A 20,965-nucleotide genomic window follows, 5' to 3' on the forward strand; every position below is an offset into this window, starting at 1 on the left:
GTGTTTTCTGTGTGAATCCTTCTAAAATAAATATTAACAGCAGATTATGTAAGAATATATTCTTTTTGCCTAAAACCAAATGTTCACATATCAGAATTCCTCAAATAAAAAAATATATAAACATGATAAAATAGTCTTGGACAATAAGAGGTTCTTAATAAGATTTAAAAACTTTCTCTTTCCTCTCATTTTTTTTTCATATTAGTGTCACAAGGGAATGAGGAAGGAAAATGGTTCTAAAAAGTGTATGGAAAATGGTAAAGTATGGGAAAATGGATTTTGTAAAAGCCAAATTCAGCTAACCTAAGGTGGCAGGGTGAGCTGTTAATCAACGCTGTTGACTTCTGTGTTAGAAATGTGTAGAAAGTTTCCTCTAATTTCGATCCTCAGTAACATTCTGTCCCTACAGAAAAACCATTCTTTTACTCCTTGATGGCTCCAGGTCATGTTCTACTAAAAAGGCTGCCAATCTTGGCATTGAGTTCCCCAGAAATAATTAAATTGACAGAACAAATAAAGGTTAAAAGATCTTCAACATGTGACCGGATATACAAGCAGGTAGCGTGAGCTTTGACAGCAGCTTGTAGACACGTTAAGGCAAATCACATCTAATTTAGCAGGGACCTGAATCCCAAATAGAAGAGACAAATTCCTGTTGCTGAGGTATTTGGAATTCAATCTAGGACTGAATCAGAAAGATGTGACTTTCTGCTTTTCTTAGCCAGAAAGTCTTGTTTCTAGGGCTATACCTAAATAAATAAATAAATAAATAAATAAATAAATAAATAAATAAATAAATAAATTCATTGGTAACTCTGGACATGAGCAAGTTAATTTTTAGAAAGCAGAACCTTTTCAGATGTATTTAAAAAGGCTTATTCACCAGTACATTGACTCTTTAATGATCTCAACCTCCTGTACTATAGAGCATAGTCAGAGAATTGTGTGTGTTCGTAGGCAGCCTTAGTATTTGTGGTAACACTAAATTAAGTATGAATAGTTTGTCCTGAAACTCCCCAGAGGCTCCAGCCATCAACCAAGTAAGTGATAAGCAACCATTTCTCAGAATCAGAGTCTGAATATGGTCCAGTCTCCTGCACTGGAGTCATGCTTGCTAATAAATCAATGTGGTAAGAGCAATTATGGATCGTGCCTAGGAAAGGAGCATTAGACTCTGGCCAAGGAGTTTGAAGGTCAAAGGCAATGCCACTTCCACTCTGTGGAAGGTGGCAGCAGATGCGTTGGAGCAGGGGCTTCAGGCCCTGGTTCAGGGAGGTTATAAAATTCAGAATCGACATCATGGCCTTCGTTCTGCAAGTCTGTTAGATTGTTCTAGGACAATTTCGGTAACCTTTGGTTGTTTGAAAAGAGGAAATCACAGTGTCAGTTGCTTCCTTATGTTTCTAGATTATTTTCAGGGAAACATAGAGACCAAAATCAATTAATTTTTTAAGAGTAGAATAAATGGTAGAAAACTTATAATTCTCAGTTTCTCTAATAAGAGCTTGGCAAATGAGAGGGACAATCAGAAAAGTCATAGCTGAGCCCATTAAAACATCTTACACTGATAATGGAGAATTTTAAAATTATATTTTAAATTTAACACACCTCAATTGTACATGTCTATGGAGTACAGTATGATGTTTCAATAGGTGTATCCAATATATAAGGATCAGATCAGAGTTACTAGGATATGTACCACCTAGACATTTACTATTATCTTATGTTGGTTAATTCTTAAGAGGATAATTAAGAATTGCTATAGTGTGGATGGAGAATATCTCCCAATGGCTTATGTGCTAAAGACTTTCTTTCCATCTTGATGTTACTGCAAAGTTCAAGGGCTGGATGGCGGCTGTGGGGCAGGACGGCCACTCCCCTGGTCCTGACCATTGCTGGGACAAACCCAGGAGGAGGAACACCAAGTGGAAAATGGACGATTGTCATTTATTTGGTTTTTGTGGCTAAAGTATAATTGCTGCATATTTTGTTTGCAAGTCACCGGTGCCTCTTTGGGGATTTCTAGATGATACTCTGTTGGGAACTCCCAGGTACAAGAGCCGAGACAAAGGCTTATCTTTCCCTCTGACTCATGTCTCTGCTCTCAGGCATGGCCACCTCTCTGCGGGGCTTTCTGCTGCAGGCACAGCCCTGTAGGTGGCTACAGTGAGCGCCCTCACAGTATGAGCTGGTGCCTGTGAGGAAACAGGTATCTCCATCCTCCTCCTTGCCTCATGGTCTTAGGGACATTTGGCTGTATGCAGTGATGGGAGATGTAAACTAGTGTGCAACTTGTCTCCAAGGAAATCCTCCCTCAGTACCCCTCTCCTCTTTTTCCTACCTACTCCTCACATTTTCCCTCCCCTCTCTTCCTCCTTGCCCTCTCCTGCCCCTTGCCCTTCCCCTCTTCCTCCTTCTCCTCTTCTTCCTCCTCCTCCTCCTTTTTCCTCTCTCTCACCCATTATACTTTGTGAATTAATGCTGAGTGTTAGTGAGTGTTATTCTGTGCCATGAATAAGAATGCAGGCTTGTCCTACAAAGTGATATTTAAGGGTTTAGAACTCATCCATTAAAAGAAAAAAAAAAGCTTCCATTCCATCTGAGCAGGTTGATTGCTGAATATTACATATTACTTAAATATTAAGGAAGAATTTCTCCCATACCTCACAACCAAAACCACAGGATTCACGATAACTGGCTTAGGTTTATTTTGCTGCCACTTATTTTACTTCTTTAAATCTTTATTTACTCACCTAAAAACAGGGATAAACTATGTGTATTGGGAATTTTATACACATCTTATGTGTGTGCATCACTTGGGTCAAAGTAGGTACTTACCTCATACCTTTTATTAAGATCAATTCTGCCAACTCACTTAATGGCTTCTGTGGACCAGCATTGCTTGTAGGGATCTGCATGACCTCTTGTTGCCCATGACTAGGGTTCACTGTCCTGCTTAAAATTTCTCAGAAGTAAAAATACGGAATTCAAGTGGTGAGCTTTATACTGTTTGCAGCCTATTACCTGATTCAAATATTAAACTTGAGTCAAAGACCAGTTTCATAAAACCATCTCTTTAACATTTAGCCAATGATAGAGCCTAGTCTTTCTGAGATATTTTTTAAAGAAGAAAAACATGCAGATGCCTTCAGAAATCCATGTAGTGAGAAAATTATTCATTCTGAAAACAAAAATCACCAGTCTCATTGAGATCTGTATCCCTTATTAGCCCAGCTGCTCTGTGGCCCAAAGAACCCTTCCTGGGTGATTTGTGCCTTCTCTCGCAGTAATGGGGTCTTGTATCCTAACACCTGGTACCACCTGCTCTTGCATCGCCAACTGGCTTTGCAGGCTCCTTGACTTTCAATGAGATGATGAAATAATCGTGTGCAACTTGGAGAGCATATTATGGGGATGCAGTAGCAGGAAGAGGAATAAATTAAAGCTGTCCCTGCTTCATGCCCTTAGGTAAAAACAGACTTAAGCGATTTAAAATGTTGAACTTTAGGTCAGCTGGGCAATCAAATAAGCAGCTGAAAGGATCTGGAGGGAATTTGATGACAGATATTTGAGGCCCAACTGTCAGGAGGGTTTAGAAACTTTACCACAGGGCCAGGGTCAGGATGGTTTAATGTGATTATTCTTTGATAACCCCAAGGATTCTCCTAGCTTATCAGTAAACAGTAAATACAATTTTAAAATAAAATAGCCCCTTTCACCTGGCTTTTATTTAAATACATACCTTAGAAGATGGAAACCAGGTGCTAATGTGAAAATGTCTTCTTATGGAATACCTCTTCTCTCTTTGGCTAAAATATTAATTCCACAACCATAGAAGTCAAGAGAAAATATATGGCATATAGTAGATAAAAGCATACACATGAACTCTATGAGTCTTCCAAGCTCTTGGGCTTTCTTTCAAGGTAGGATGACATTTTTGAGTAGTGATTTCCCTACCTTTAGCTTTCTACACTGAGTTAATAAATATTTTATGTCCCCTAAGGGAGACTATCATTAAATATCGTTGTTAAATATCATCTAGGGTGGGTCCTGAGACCATATCTTAATTCTGTCACTTTGGAGAAGTGTGACTTCTGGGCCTCACTTTCCTTATAGGCAACATGAAAATAATTGTGTCCTCTTCCTAAAGTTCTTGGGAGGATTAAAAGAGCGAATTCATGTAAAGAACTTAGAACAGCACAGGGCACATAGTAGATGTTCAACAAATACTTTCTGCCTAGACTTTTAAAAATGGACAAATCTAGCTCTGTTTGATTCCCCTCTGTTGGAAATTTTATGCTGATCTTGTTACTGTCACTCATTATTTTCCTTAAAATCTTTTCCATTTTCCCCAGGTTTTCAGTATTATCCATCAAAACTACAGTGATGATAATTATAGCTCTTACATCACACACCTTTTGCATTTGTCATCTCTTGTTTGGCTAGAATAGAGTCCAGTGTTCTTGACCTCCCATTGCACTGCCTTCATGATTTTCTCTCCCTTCCCTTTCTCATTTATGTCAGCCTGATGTTATCTGTACAATGCAGGTGATTTCCAATTGCGTACATTTTGCTCTGACTGGAAGGCAGAAACTGCCACTGTCCACTGAAAAACCCATGTTTGTACTTTAAGGTTTGAGTCAGCCATCTGCTATTTCAAAATCCTTTCTCTCTCTACCTGCAGGGTGTTTTCTGTAGAAGTTACAATACTGCACAAACATCAGGCCCCAGCGTTTCAGAATTTTATCACGGTTTCAAACTTTTCTTTCCTCTTTTGTGACCCTCTCTCTCTCTCTTTTTTTTATAAACCTGTCAGAATTATGGTGCAAATTAGTCTGTAATTTCTTTGACATTACAATCATTGTGTGAGCCCTGGCTGCAGCACTGTCTTGGGGAGGTAAACCCCGTTTCTACAGTCAGGACGTCGGGTTACTCGTCGCCACTCTAGCATGGTGGAACCTGACCAGCTTGATTTCTCTGATTTTCAATCTTCTGCTCTTAGAAAGGGAATCCTAGTGCAAGCTACTTTACAGCATAATTTGGAAGATTAAATGAGATTATATTTTTAGAATGTCTTACCCTGGTGCCTGGTTTCCTATGTATACTCTGTAAATGTTAGCTAAGGTTGATTGTGAAATAAAATGAAAAAGTAGGACAAATTCCTTCTGCCTTACATGTCCTCATGCACACAAAATGAAAAATACACAATTGTTGAAAGAATTACTACACATACTATCTAAATGCACACATTAAAGACATTTTAATAAATATTTGCTGTGGGAATGCCTCTTATCATGCATGACAGATTTTTAAAACACAAAAGGGTGTCTTTTAAGCATGACATCTCTAAATAAAGGGCATATTTCTGCAAATCCCCCATTAATTCAACAAAGAAACATAAGAACACAGAGAAAACTGTAATTCTTTGAGTCTCTAACATCTTTTAGATCTGTTCCTTCATTCATTAAGCAATTATTGAATACCTATTTCACAACTAGCAAAAAATCCTTCATTAGATAAGCTCTACGACAGCCTTTAGGTAACAGGATAAATTCTAATCAATTAGTTCAAGTGTCCATGTACAGTAGATTTTTACTCTTTTTCCTTTAACCATCTTCGTCTGTAGTATGGGTGCCATGGTCAATATACTAAATTCAGTTATGTAGAAGTAAGTGCTTTGATAGATTTAAAAAACACACACACAAAATAAAATCCTAGAGAACGGAGAGCTCTGAACTCTGTTTTGTGCTACTTCTACTAATTGATGGCTTTACATAAACAAGGGCACACATGTTTACTAAGAAATCTATGCTTCAAGCTGACATCTTTTCCTCTTAAAAAGGAACAAATAATGTTTTTTTCTATGTGGGCAAAATACTGATTTGTTCTATTTACATGTGTCTTAATAACTAAATTGCTGGTTTTCCTTTCATTAACTTGTTTTCACAGCCAATTGTTTTTTTTCCTGAAGGATAAATCTGTGCACTATTACAGCCAGAGGGGCATTTAAGATACTGCACTGCACCTGGGAATCCCATTTAATTACTGGAGCTGTCAAAATGTTTTATTGTAAACAGCTTTTCTGGTAGATCTTCTTTCCCTCTTATGAACTATCTTCCTCAGAAGACAGTCTCCTTTACAGACAAGCTTAAAGTGGGGGTGTCATAATTTAGAAGAATGAAGTTTTTATGTCTGAAAATACCCCATCCTTCTTCTTATGTCTGATTAAGAAATACTACATGTTCATTTTTTCTAGTTTATGTGAATCATAAAACACTATCATATTAAGAAGATTTAAAACAATTAAATAGAATAAACTTCTTAAATTATAGGTAAAATATACTTTGATTTGAAAAAAAGATATTTGGTGTTGTACAGTATGAACATACACTATATATATATTTATTTATTCATTTATTTAGAGACAGGGTCTCACTATGTAGTTCAGGTTGGCTTGAATTCACTATTTTGCCCAGGGTGGCTTCGAACTCATGGTAATTCTCCTGCCTCAACCTCTCAAGTGCTGGGATTACCAGAGCCTACCACCACAGACAGACCAGTTACACTATCTATTTAAAGTGCACACTAACATAAAAAATGCACTCATAATATAGTCTACATTTTATAAAATTTTAGAATTCATTTACCTGAACTGAATACCTCCTCCCCCCAAAAACCTCAGGAATCAAAACAAGTTTTTGTGTTATACAAATATCTTTTTACAAAACACAGCTCAGGTTAAGGAGTTTTTGTCTTATTTGCCTTGATTAGGCCTAACATTCTAAGTACATGAAATTCCTTTTCAAGTTTTGGAAAACTTAGTTTAATTCCAGGCTCTACCATATACTTGGAACACCAAGAACATTATGAGTAGGAAAGTTTTTCTTTTCTAAATAGAGAAGCAGGGTACCAGTTTATATAGCACCAATTCTTAGTTCTGGAGAGTTTTCGTATGAGAGCAAGGGAGGCTGGTTAGGTAGAGAAATACAGTGAAGACTATATTATGATGTGAAAGATTATCAGCAGCTAATGGCCATAATTAGAAAAGAATAACTAACACATTCATTTAAATTAGGCTCCTATCTAAGACTGTGAAAGATAATCATATCCTTGTGCACTGTATCTGTCATGTGCAAATATGGACAAATCTAACAGTTCCTGTGAAATATATATAAAGTTGAAATAGATGACCACCTCAGTAATAGATAGGATAATTGATAAACTAAGGAAACTACAACTATAGTTGATATATTATAGTTTCAAACAGAGCTCTAAATCCAATTTTAAGGAATGGAGTCATTAACAGCTCCTCTCTGCTAAATGCTCAAATAGTCCTGTCTACTTTCCCACATGAATGTAGGCATTGGATTCTATGCTGCTTATGCATAGAAAGCATAAAGATCACATATGTATGTAGACTAATAAGTCTCAACTCATCACACAACAGAATTGCCTAGTTCCTAGGAACTGTTAAAAAAATCCCCCTTCCTGCTCTCTATTCTGATTTAATTTGTCAATGGAGAAGCCTGGGCATGAGTTCTATTTAAAATACCTCAAGTGAATTTAATGTATGGCCAAGGTTCAGAGTCATGATGTAGGCTGTGGAAGCCTAATACTAAGAAGCCAGACTGTAGGATGCCCAGTTAAATCTAAATTTCTGATAAATAATGAAACAGTTTTTTAACATAAGTATATCCCAAATGTTGCATGGGACATATCTATACAAAAGTCACTCTCTATTTTCCTAAATTTAAGTTTAATGGGAGTCTCACGTGTGCTGAGATACAGGGAGACATTTACTTTTGAATTCTGGTGGATAAAAAGGCTTAGAATTTTTCTTAGTGGTAAAAGAATATCGCTGGGCTTTATCAAATAAGTGATGAAATCAGGTGAGTGTTGGGGCTGTATTAAGAATGAAACTTTCAGAGGGAAGCAAATTATAATTTTTATTTTATTTCTTTCTGTGCCAAAGTCTTAGGAATTCAAAACTTGAAATTTTATAGATTTCAAGAAAAGTTAATTAAAGATGTTAAAATGCAAGACTGGTAGATACTCTGCATTCACATTTTGTTTTTGATCAACTACTCATCCTTGCAAGGTCTCTGAATAAAACATATAGTTAGAGAATAGGGCAAACACACACTTTGAACTACAGTGTGGAATACCAATATGCTAGTCTGAACCATGTGTGTGTGTATGTGTGCATGTGAGTGTCCACAGTGAACCAATGAGGGTTCTGACAGTTAAGTCTGATTGCCTGATTGGCTTAGGTGCCATTAATAAGGCACACTTCTGGGTGTGAACGGGTAGGTTATGGGCTAGGTTATGAAGGTGTGGCCTTGGGTATTCTATCTGGCCTCTTCCTCTATAGCACTGTTCCCCACTGTTCAGTCCAGAAGGCTGGACTGAAACTTCCAAGACCAAGAGAAAAATAAACCATTTTCTCCTTTATGTTGTGAGCATTGGGCATTTGGTTTTAGCAACAGGAAAGCTAGTATTAGGAGTTTTGCCCAAGTTGGTCATTACAAATAAGTAAATCCCAAACAGAACCCTTTGCATTCTCCCATGCCAAAAGCTCGTCTAAGATCTAATCATTTTGATACCTGGCCTTGCTCAACTTGATCATCAAGAAGGACAGAAAGAAGATCTCTGGAGCTTCAGCACTTCTCCTGGGAAAGAAGTGGTCTAAGGGACACTCGGCCCTCTGGGAGCCAGGAGAAAGTCATGTTACGGTTGAGTTTTGTAAAGGAAGAGATTGTGTTGTTCGACATTTCCTTTCTGTTTTCTCCAGTTAAGTTTATTAACTTGGCCTGCTTCTTTGGTAGGTTCTTTTCCTATCACAAAAAGAATTAAACCTGGGAATACCCTCTCTACTTCCTTGTCTTAATTTTTTTTAGAGTTTTCACTCTGACTACACAATCAAAAACTGGATTTTAAATTGCTTTCATCCCTTAGTATGTTTCTGAGATTTTTCTTTCAAAGTCTCAAAAATAGTCATTAATTCAAATGATAAATGCAGAGGCCTTTTCACCATCACTGAGGTACTCTCTCTGTTTCTCAGCAAACCTGATTCTTGAAGTCAAAGCGTTCCAGATATGGATCTTCCAATTTCCTAGTATATCACTGAGCATAAGGTAACTCTGTTGAATTCTACTTCCACTTCCTTTGTGACTCATACTCAGTATATTAAGGTCCCCATCCCTCTTTATTTGTTTAGTATTTAACTCTGCCATACTCTACATTTCTGAAATTCACAATTACCGCAGAAGATTTAGCTAATGGTCCCAGAGGACCTGGGCAGGAAGGGAAGTAGCAGAAGGACCCGGTATGTTTTATGGGTGTGTGTGATTTTGTGTTTGGCCTTTTGAGTTGGTTTCGCTTCAACTGTCCTACACACAAAATTCTGAAGATCATGATTTACATAATGAATAAATTAGAAGCACACGGTAGGGGTAATTTATACTAGCTGAAGAAAACATACTGGTGTCCCCCAAGGGGAGTCTGGCTAGGCTTCCCTGACCATATATGGTAAAATAGCCCACAGCACAGTAAAGAATAAGAGAATTTAGGACAACTAAGCAGGTAGTAACTTTCTTTTCTGGACACTATAATTCCAAAACCAATGCAGAATGAAACAAGACAGAAGTACAATCTTGCACAAAATAGCCATGTTTGTTTTGTAGTGAGATTCACCTCACTAGTGGGAATTTTGTATTTTTCATATTTTCCCTGTGTACTAGTTTCAGCTATGCTGGCAGATGAAGGCTTACTCTAAAACAGGGGTTATAATTGTGTGGTTTCTGGGCTCACAGAATCACCTGGAAGTTTATTAGCAGTACAGTTTCTTGGGTCCATCCCAGACCTACTGATCAGAACATTTGGGGGTAGAACCCAGCAGTCTGCGTTAGTAAGGCTTTCGTCTGATTCTGATCTACACTCAGGTTTGATCTAAACACTATGGTAATAGTCTCTTCCAGTGTGAGTCCCCGGAGCCTGGGTTTTGATAGCATTGGGTCTTACTTCTGCCATTCTCTTTCATCTTATCTCACTGATTCCAGTGAGAGAAATGTTAGTACCGAGGACAAGAGACATGTATAGCATTAACAGCTGGGTCCTGGATTGTAATTCCAGATTCTCTTTCTATTGTCCCTCAGGATAGGAGCCACAAGGCAGTAGAAGAATGGCCACACTCTTCTCAGAGGCAGCAATCTGAAGTCCCTCACTGCTTGCATGGGAGAAAAACCTAAGCAAATATTTACCCGCTTATAACATTGCAAAGAATTTTATCATCATGTCCTGCAAAATATCCTAAGATTTGACTAATACTGGGGCCACATTTCTCATTCTTGAGTGACTGGAAAGAGAAAACCAAGACTTTCTCTCCTCTCAAAGCAGCTGTTTTCTGGCTTTTGTTTGCATAGGAAGCCAAGGGGTCACTTAAAGCACATACATTCTGGCCCGAGAGGTTCTACTGCAGTCTCAGGTACTGAGATACCCCAGGAATCAACATTTTACTAAGAGCTCCAAGAGATTTTTATTGCTTCTCCACAAACTTCATAGACAGTCACTGCTTTACAAAGGTGGGTAGACAGCGCAGTTAGCCTGTACACTGTTCTCATTTCCCAGCTTTCTTTGGTAAGATTTTAGAGCCTGCTCTCACTAAAAACTATGGACAGATATGTTTGTATGGATAATATTCCAACATGTTGGAATGACACGTTCTTTCCTGTACACCATCTTGAAGCAGTGACGACAAAGTATGGCATTGCTTTGAGAGTCATGCTTGTTTGATTTAAGCAGCTCCTAAAAGAAGCTTAAGAATATGTATTTGTGGCCACATAGAATGTGCAAGGATAATCCCATGGGGGAAATCAGGTACTATGGAATAAACTTCTAAGAAAATCCAAATGAAGATACCTATTTTTTTCTGCTTAGTAAGAATTTAGGTTTTTTTTTTTTTTTTTTTAAATGCAGCTGCTGTGGAGTCTCCACTGCTTCTAAAGCAGTGTCTAAAATACTGGATTATGTACTATTGCCCCACTTGGAAAAACGTGTAGTGCAATTTCTGTAGCACACTGCCAAACAAATACTAAGAATGACTATCTAGAAGACACACTTTTGGCAGTTGGTACAGGGCTATAAAAATCAAACCAAGAATCATCTTGATGTAGGAGTGGAGGCAACCCCTGAATGACACATTTTCACTCTGTAACAGTAAAGAATAAGGACATCCTAGACGGGATTTCTTATTGGGCTGTAACTAGTTTTTTTGAAGAGAAAAGAATGTGAATTTAGCTAAGGTTGCAGGTCTGATTCCCACTTGAGAGAAAAACTTCTCCTGTCATAGACCCTGACCTCTGGTCTGCTGCTTGGACATGTACTAATAACAAGGAAAGATTTCTAGAAAAACTGAGCAGTCATTGATATTCCCATACAAGAAATCAACACTCCTTTTGTACGGGTATGTGAAGCTGGGTTTCATCTTTATAGTATGTGTGATTTAACTAGATTTTAAGGTGTCTAACACCTTAAAAGCATCACCTTTTTGCACATAACATCTTTAAACATATGCAACACACTAGGGCAAACCAAAACAGAATCTTTCAGATACTAAATAGATAATTCCATATAGAGCTACAACTAGGATGGATTCTCATGTTTCTATCCAATTAGCTCCATTTTGTAGGCAAATTATCTACCTGAAATTTTCTCACTCTTTTCCTTTTTGTGTGTGGTACTGGGGATTGAACCCAGGGCCTTCACACTGAACTTTGCTTCCAGCTCACTTTTTTAAAATTTTTAGACAAGGTCTCCCTAAATCATTAAATTGCCTCAACTGGGTTCAAGTTGCCATCCTCCTGCCTCAGCTCCTCAGAATGAGGAAATTATAGGCATGTCCCACCACACCCAATTCTAATTTATATTTTAACAGTTGCTAACTTGGTATATGAGTGACATTGCTATAACTTCATCTTGGTGCTGTTCAAGATTTTTGTCGCATAGGTTATAGATATACATATACTAACTAACTGGCAAAGTTCATACTAATGGAAATGATTGCTGAGTTACTAACTCCTTCTTCCACACTGTGAGGAATGGATATAGGATGTGTTACCAAAACACACCTACATTAGACATTCATGGTCACATCTATGTCAAATTTCTCCAAAGAAAAAGACAAAAGCAGAAACCTAAGGGAACATCTACTTGACTATGTGTTTTTCAGTTTTCATTTATTTTTTGCCTTGGTTTTTCTTCTTTCAAATAACAATAGGGAAAGCAAAAACCTTTGTTCCAAGAGGAACTGTATAAGTAAGCTTGAAAGGTTGGAGCCAAAGCCCTATTCCCTTGGGCTTCCAGCGCAAAACAAACATTGAAGCAAGAGTCCACAGATAACAAGCTGTGATGGCCCCGGGGGCAGGCTCCTCAGGCTGAGGCTGAGCTAGATTCTGCCACTACTGGGGACAGCTGGCACTTCTGGCCCTGGCTCAAGTCACAGTTAGAGGGACTGAGGGTGGCTGTGCTCCACATGCTGTCTGCCCTGCAAGGATCACAAAGTGACTTTGAACCACAAGTGAGTTTTGAACTTGAGTAGACTCGCTCAATTAACAGTAGCTATACCTACTTCATTTTGTGGTTGATCAGGACCTTATAAATTCTCTGGGGCAATCCAAATCCATATGTTTCCAGAGAAGGAAATGACCAATGATCAATGGTCAAAAGACCAGTCCAAGGACACACAGCTAATTAGGCACAATATACTCACCTACTGAAGAAAACCATCATGACACCAGAGACATTGGACTGCCTTTAAAATGCTTCAAAAGATGAAGCCAGTAATGCCTGCAGTAGTGTTCCTCACTCCCTTCCCACCCCATCCCCCCACTGCTCTCAAACATCACATCTTCCTCTTCTCTGTGAGCTTCCCTCTTTCTTTCTTTTTTTTTTTTTTAAAATTTTTTTTTTTGTTTTTTTTTTTGTTTTTTTGGTTTTTCTCCGGTACCGGGAACCGAACTCACGACCTTGTGCTTGCCAGGCAGGCGCTTTTGCCGCTGAGCTAAATCCCCAGCCCCTGAGCTTCCCTCTTTCAATCTTCATCTTTCTGAACCATCCTGGTCCTCCTCACGCTGTTTGTCAGCCTCTCCCCCACTCAGAGGCACACGATAGTACTGAATCGAGAACAGCAAGGAGTCAAGAGCATCTATCTCTGACATAGTTTAGCAGGTTTTGGTAGAGATTCTACATTTTGATGGGTTAATTTAATGGGTGATTGTACTAATCATGTGTACATCAAAGTATCCAGCTTTGCAATAAAACATTCAGGAATCCTGGAAGAGAGATTTTACATCTTTTAGCTTCTGACTGTATCATTACTGGTAGCTATCTCAACACCTCTTATAAGCCTTTTCAGTTCTCAGTCACAATTGTCTTTTTCTGGATATGATGACAAGGGTCCAGCTCTGAGTAGGCTCAGCCGATCTCATGCCCATGTGATCTGTTGGCAGCTTCTCTGGACCTTCCATTGAGCCCCCTTCTCTCTTTACTGTCCCCAGGACCTCTCTGTTGTCACAGATACAGAAGTCCTACAGAACCTTGCTTGGTACCCAAGTATGTACAACTCAAAAGTAGGACAAGCCTTTCCTTGGTAGGAAACAGAAGCTAATGAAAAATTATCCATCCTGCTTCCTCCTGACTGCACAGGGAAGGTCAGGAGCTACAGTTCATACGGCTCTCTGGGAGCCAGGCTCCTGGATCAAGTGATCTGCCAGCTTGTTTAGACATCTTCCTATTGTTCTTTCTCCTTTCTGCTTCATCACCCATGCATCTCGTGTGTGTTCTCTGAATTTGCAATCCCTAATGAAATACCAGCATGAAGCCGACTTTGTAGGTAACTCAGGCTTGATGAGTGTGCGTTGGTTTATAAACTTCACATTCCACTGCATCCCAAAATGACACAGGCAATCTTCTACAGTACAAGATTTAGTAGTTATCAGCTGTTTGCCTTTAGTAGTTATCAGCTGTTTATATCCTATAATATATGGAGAAATTTCAACCTTAACTTTTGGATATTAATGACTTCTCTAGACTCAGCCTTAAAAGGGGTTAAATCCTATGTTTAACTACTTGCTTTTATGTAATAAGGGCAGATATACATTAGAGTAGAGAAAGAGAAAGAACAGCATTTAAAGGCCTTCTAAGTTTATAATCCCTATATTTTCCACCTAACTCAAAAGCTTGAGTTTACTTGTAATAAAAACAATATATTGACAGGTGTTAAATAAAAAAATGAGTGGAGGTATTGCTCAAATATCTTTAAGAAATTTGGAACTTAACACAGTTAAATTATTTTTCTTTATTGTAGAGATTCTAAAGAGTGTTTTATATATACAACTACAACGTTATAGTTTGGTGTGTGCCAATGTATCAATGTATTACATGCTGTGGGTCCCATGGTGAGCAGAGGAGGAATCCATGTGTGTGTAAATGCACATAAACTTGCAAATGTGAGTAAAGCTCTAAAGAGGAATTATAGGATACATGCGAGTTTTAATAAAATTCTATTGAGGTCTGTGAATATCTAAAGAGGATGATGTATATAATACTTGCAAATGTAAATTGCTTACCAATCATTTTTCAGGATAACATTTGTTTTGGGGGAATTCCTGAATTAGAAAGGAGACTAAATTTGTGGCTGAAATTCAAACAGCGTTCACAGTTTTATTCATGAGGATGATTTTTAACCTCTCTGTCACATTTGAAAATGAGAAGTTTGGAGCTCACTGATCTTCAGTGACTTTTCTAGCTGTATATTGTATGATTGAATAATTCTAACTAAATTATTTAGAGATTTGAGAACATTGTTTGATATTTCTTCAGGACCCAACTGCTGTTTCTTGTCTCTTCGCTGCTAATCTAATTGCTAATTACTCCTTCCATTTGAATAATACTATGGGAAATGGAAACCATGAAATCTACATTAGGAAATTCTGTTACTTATTTATAGCTCTTGCCAAGAGGGAGATTAAAGCTTTTTTGTTTCTCAGCCTGAAAATATGGCATAATCCAATACAGGCATCCTCTACTTAGAGAATAAGGCTCAATGTCAAAAAAAGTTTGAAATGAAGACTTAATCCCTTTTTTAGTGACCACTTTGGACAACAGTTACACTGATAAAGAAAAACTCTGTGTAATGTAGAGTTTAAATAACTTTCAAATATTAAATAATATTTTAAAAATCAACTAAAATTAATATAAATTTCTATTTTAAATGTGATTTTACAGCTAATATTTATGTGAATTTAATAAAAAAAACCCAGACTTCTGTTTTCCATTTGTCTCCTCCTTTAAAGAAGCTTTACTGTGTGCCATGTATGTCTAATCCATCTCTGGTAATATGGACTTAATAAGACATTTCTTTAAGTGCAGTGCTTAGAAGCTCTGGTCACAATTTTCTGTTTAGAACTCACACAACTGGTGCTATTTTGACTTAGCAATTACACATAGTGTCTCTCTTAATTTCTTGGGAAAAATAATAATAAGACAAACTGGGGCTATGTTCAAATTAGCTTTTTGTGTCTCCCAGTTCAGTGAATTGAGCAAGGACTCTTACAAATACTTTCTTCTCAGAACTGCATAAGACTTTCTCACCCATTTTTCATCATCAAAAATGTCTTTTTAAATGTCTAGAAGTCATGTTTAATGGTAATATTCTAGCAGTAGATCAATAGGCCACGTTACAAATTGAGGCTAGATGTATTTCTCACTGAATATTATGTGTCAGAAGACCTAGCAGTTAACCCCAGCTCTATCATATATGAATTCTGGAACATTTGTCAATTCATCCAATCTCTATTAGTTTTCTGGTGTATATTTTTACAATGATATAAAATGATCTGATATCCATGCATCGTAAGATCACTTTCAGAATCAAATGATACTATATATGTGAAAATGCTCTGAAGTGTTAAAACAAAGAATTAAACAGATATAACATACTATTCTTATTGACTTCTAAAAATTCACTTTCCAGGTTAATACCTAGAAATTGATATGACTATTGGATGCTATAAAACATATGAAACCTGTATAATTCTGTATTTCTAATTTATAAAAGCTGACCACAAATCAGTTAAATGCTGAGTATTATAACAAGAAATATCTCAGCTGCTTAAAGGAGAAACAATCTGTAAGCAGTGGAATAATTACAGAAAGTTTCATGCACTTATGAGGGGCAGTGAGAAATCAGTAGTATTTGAGTAATTGAAGGGGATTTGACTAAATGGACAGAAAACAGCAACAACAAACACAAGAACAAGGACAACAACAGCAATGACAACAAAAAGAGAACACATTCAGCACGGGGAACAGCAGGAGCCAAAGGCTGAAATGTTGATTCAGAATGAATGAACCACTTCTCAGATGACATGGACAGATCCTATTTTTGAAAATTTAGAACTATCTCATTCTTAGCTTTTGTACAAATTTCTACCCAAAGAAATACATGGAGGAATTGAGGACTAACAAACCCTTACGGACCACCTTGTTCTCAAATACCTAGTATCTCCTCTCTCTCCCACTGCTTCTCTTCCACTAAGCACAGCATGGACCATTATTGGCAACCTGTCAATGCACAGCCTGCCACACACTAATTAATATATCTATAGCTACAGAGGCCATGATCAAGATGACAATCCAATTTTTCACATTTAGTGTCTGATAGCCACTTCTACAAATACAGGAGAATTTGTAAACTTTATAAAACAAAAGAATTCATAAAACAAGAGAAAAATCTGTTCATCATTTTCAAATCAAGCACAGTATGGCACTAAGTAATTTATTTGATTTGTACGGCACTAATTGTGTTTGGCTACAGCAACTCTGATATAACAGTAAAGGAATCAAAGACCCAGGAAAACAAGAAACCTAGAATGTTCTGTTCGCTCATGTTTGGGGTTCTCAAGTAACTTGAGACAACCAAGAAACCATGTATCTTTTTCTGACGTATGTCATCATATCTCAGATACCTTGAAAGAATGTGCATGTGGCATTCTGGAGTACCTCTAACGTGTGCTTTTGGGCACTCATGTCTCTAGTGGAGGATTGCTCTGTGATGAGCTCTTCTCACCCAGAAGCATTCAGCAACGCCTGATGAAGTCTCTTCACTGCAGGAGAATCTCAGAATGACAATTTTGATATTGAATCATTTTTGTGCTGCCTTCCTGTTTCCCTAATGGATTTAAGCTACAACTGAGTTGCTTCTTACTAAGCCAAGATTTCATCTTGATCTGTTTTTGCCTTTATAATCCCTTTATCCTTGCACCCATTTATATGATCATTCAATAAAACTTTGGGTGGTGTCCATGGTATTCTAAGTGCTTTCTGGGACTGATGATGCAGCACATGTTTTTGGAAATTATTTATTCAGGTCACTGTGTACTTGTAATATTATTTCATTTCTGACTTTGCCAAGGAATCTTGTTTTATTATTTCCTACCTTCTTAGCTTTTTGAGCACTAAATTTTGTTTGAAAATCCTGATTTCACAAAGAGTACAGTGAAGATATACTACCTTCTTTTCCATGGACCTCACACCACATCAAACTTGCCATGGAGTAGCTGTGGACCAGTGTGGAGGTGAAGGATGCAGGCCCTAGCAGTTGCCACCTACCACGCTTCTTTCCTCACCCACACCGTGCTGTTGGCACAACTCAAAAGGGATGGGTGGGAACTGGTGTCATGCTTTCCTGTGACTCATAACAGCTACAGCTGACTCATGGGTTGGACGTCAACACTAGCTCCTTCATCAGAGTCATCCAACAGCTTTAAAGAATGGATCAAATATTTTCTTGCCACAAGGAGAGTTGCTTTTGAATGTAGTAAAGACATATTTCCAAGCCATGGTATTAGAACTTGAAGTCTTTGCCAAGCCCAGGTTACCCTCATACTAAATCACAGACTCGCAGAGAAGCACAGTTATAGGAAGGAAATTATTATTCCCACTTCACAAGGTATTTACCTGAACTGAAAGTAAAGGTCAAGTCCCAGGTAGGCCATGTGCATTGCAGCAATTTCACATTTTGATGCCTGTGCACATCCGGTTTTCATTGCCTGGAAGTTATAGTTCTTTTTTTTTCTTTACTTAAATGTTACATTTAGAAAGTTCGTCTTTCCCCTGACATCCCTAAAGTAGAGAATAATGCTGTACCTCTTCTGGTTTTTTGTTATATGTAGTCATTGAACACACTTTCATTGGAACATTGATTACTTGTCTTAGCATTCACTTCAACTCAATTCTAAACACCGTGAAAACAAAGCTGTCTTTGGTTCTTGCCAGGATAATAGTATTTGTTTGTGAAATAAGCATTGTCATGGTCACATAAAGTAGCCAACATTGAAAGGACAAGCACAGAAACTCAAAACCATTTGTCCCTGTCTCCAAGGATGGCCCCAGCTGTGAAAAGTTGAGAGGAACTATGACAATTCATCCTATTCATGTTGATAATATCAATTTTGGAAAAAAATAGATGTCAAGGGCAGCCTTAAAATGGAAAGATCTCCATTCATGCAGCTAGACATCCAGTAAACATTTACTGATTAATCACTGTATTCCATAAAAGGCAAGATAAATGACACAGCTTCTGCTCTTTAGCAGACAAGAAAATAAATCACTAAGATGTAGGGTGCTAAGTGTTGAGCGCTGGGACGAGAGGCAACTTACTCACACTAGATGCATCAGGAAGGGTTCTCCAAGGAGATTACATCAAATGTCCTTGAAAGACTAAGAGGACTTAACTGAGAAGAGAGTATAAAGAGTATTCTAAGTAAATGGAAAAGCCATGTATTGGGAAAGAAGCCAGTACTTCTGTGGACCTAAAAGTGGTTGGATATAGCTGGATTTGTGGCCGCAGGGGAAAAGACAGAATAAGGAAAAAGGAAGTTTTATCTGCTTACACGGTAGTAATGGGAAAGTGTAAGTGCTTGTAAAAGAACTCCAGGGCTTTAAATGTATTAATTGAGAGGATTCTAAGTGTATATGCTAACCAAGTTTCCACAAAACAAACTTGTCTAAGTCACAGACTCTGCGACAGTTAGTTGAGTTTGACATACCTTGTCATGTTTTAAAAATTTAGGACAGTAAAACTAATCCTATTTATTATCATTTAGGAAATTTGATTATATTAAAATTCACAGGCAGATATACCAAATATTTTAGGTAGATGTTAGAAATAATATTTTTCAATTTTTTTTTAAGTCTAGAAAATTACAAGCAACTACTTTAGAGGAAAATATATTTTGGTAAAACAAATTATGTATTATACTTCTTCCGTGCTTTATATTGACCAGATGGAGCTATAGTATAAGAAGGTTTTCTTATCATGGTTAAATGATTTCATTTAGAATAAAATTAAAGTGTTCATAAGAAACTTCAATAGTAATTTTCTGGACTAAACTTAATCCAAATTCAACTTTGTATACTAAATGCTACATTTCTGCTGAGTGTAATCCAACCTTTGTCTTTTAATTCCTAAATCAACATACCTACTTCTAGAGGACAGCTAGACAGTTAATAAAATGTCATTTTATAAACCTTGTTTCTCTGAGAAAATGATGGAGCACAGGAATAGTCTTTTTTGTAAACCATACCCAAAGAGCAGAACATAGAATTTCCAAGGGATATAACTTTAAAAGGCAGACATGGCTATAAATCAGTTCCATCAGTGGAGCATACCTCTGCCTTATATTTATAAATAGAACCTTTCATTATAAGTACTAGAATTTTCATGTCTCAAAAAGGAAAGACATATGCCTATATTGCTTGATTAATTTTTCATGCCTATATCTTGTAATATGATCAACTACTTTGAAGATAATTATATGCAATGTACTAACCATTTTTATTCTCCTACAATCAAATTTTGAAATTTTATACCATTGTTTTTATTGTTTATTTTTCTTTTCTTTAAAATAAAAAATTTTATATCAAAAGTTTAATGGGAAATAAAAGAAAGTAAAACAAATTGTGCACACCTATTTACATCAAGTGAATTCAGACATTTAAGAATTTCCCAGAGCAAATCTCTGTGCTAAGCTTCAGATGGCATGCAGAGAAAAGCCAACCAAGCACAACTCTCATCTCCCCAAAGAGGCTTGAGTGTATAAGAGCTGATGGATATCCCCTAAGCCAAATGTCTCTTCATTATCGATGGAGAATGCTTATCCACCGAAAAGCCATTCCCTCTCTCCTTGTGTGAACTTGTATACCTATCAAAGCCTTTAGAAAAAGACAAAAAGTAACAGTTACAACCTATACAAAAACAGGATGACCACTTGCTTTCAAGTTCACTGCAATGCTACTTAAAAATTTTCTTTACAAGGTAAAGACCAAGCCAAAATCAAAACAAGAATGAAACAAAAAAACTGAAGAAGTCAGAATTAGCAGGTGTATCAATACAGAAAGTTTGTTGTAAGATAGCTTCTTTGTGAATTAGCAACATGAAAAGCAATGCGGGAAAGGGAAACATGAAAAGGGGAGAATTATTTTAAATTTAAAATTTCTAACTGGATTGATAAATCTTTTTAAAAATGTTTTGCTGGAGATAATTCTGTACATGTCTGGATCTCAACATATTTCGAAAATATTAATTCTCACTACACGTCTGAGATCAGTGGACATCATTTCTGCTATTGGTGAAGAGAGCTGCGAACCAGCCTAGGGCTATGCAGCTTGTTGCAGTGTGAACCAGAACTAAAATAGGATTCCTGGCTTTCTGGAATTCTGATTTCCGATTCAGCAGACTTCAGCCTTCCACTAGATACTCTGCAACTTAAGCAGTTCTCATATCAGTTTGTGCCAACTGCTTAAATATCCTGTCAACTGCTCAAATGTTATGCGTATTTAATGCCTACAGACCTGGTATGTCCTCAGGGGCTGATAGCTTCTATTGTTTGAAGTTATATGGTAGTAA

The sequence above is a fragment of the Chinchilla lanigera genome, unplaced genomic scaffold (genome assembly GCF_000276665.1).
Source record: "Chinchilla lanigera isolate Chin_1 unplaced genomic scaffold, ChiLan1.0 scaffold00002, whole genome shotgun sequence".
Lineage (NCBI taxonomy): Eukaryota > Metazoa > Chordata > Mammalia > Rodentia > Chinchillidae > Chinchilla > Chinchilla lanigera.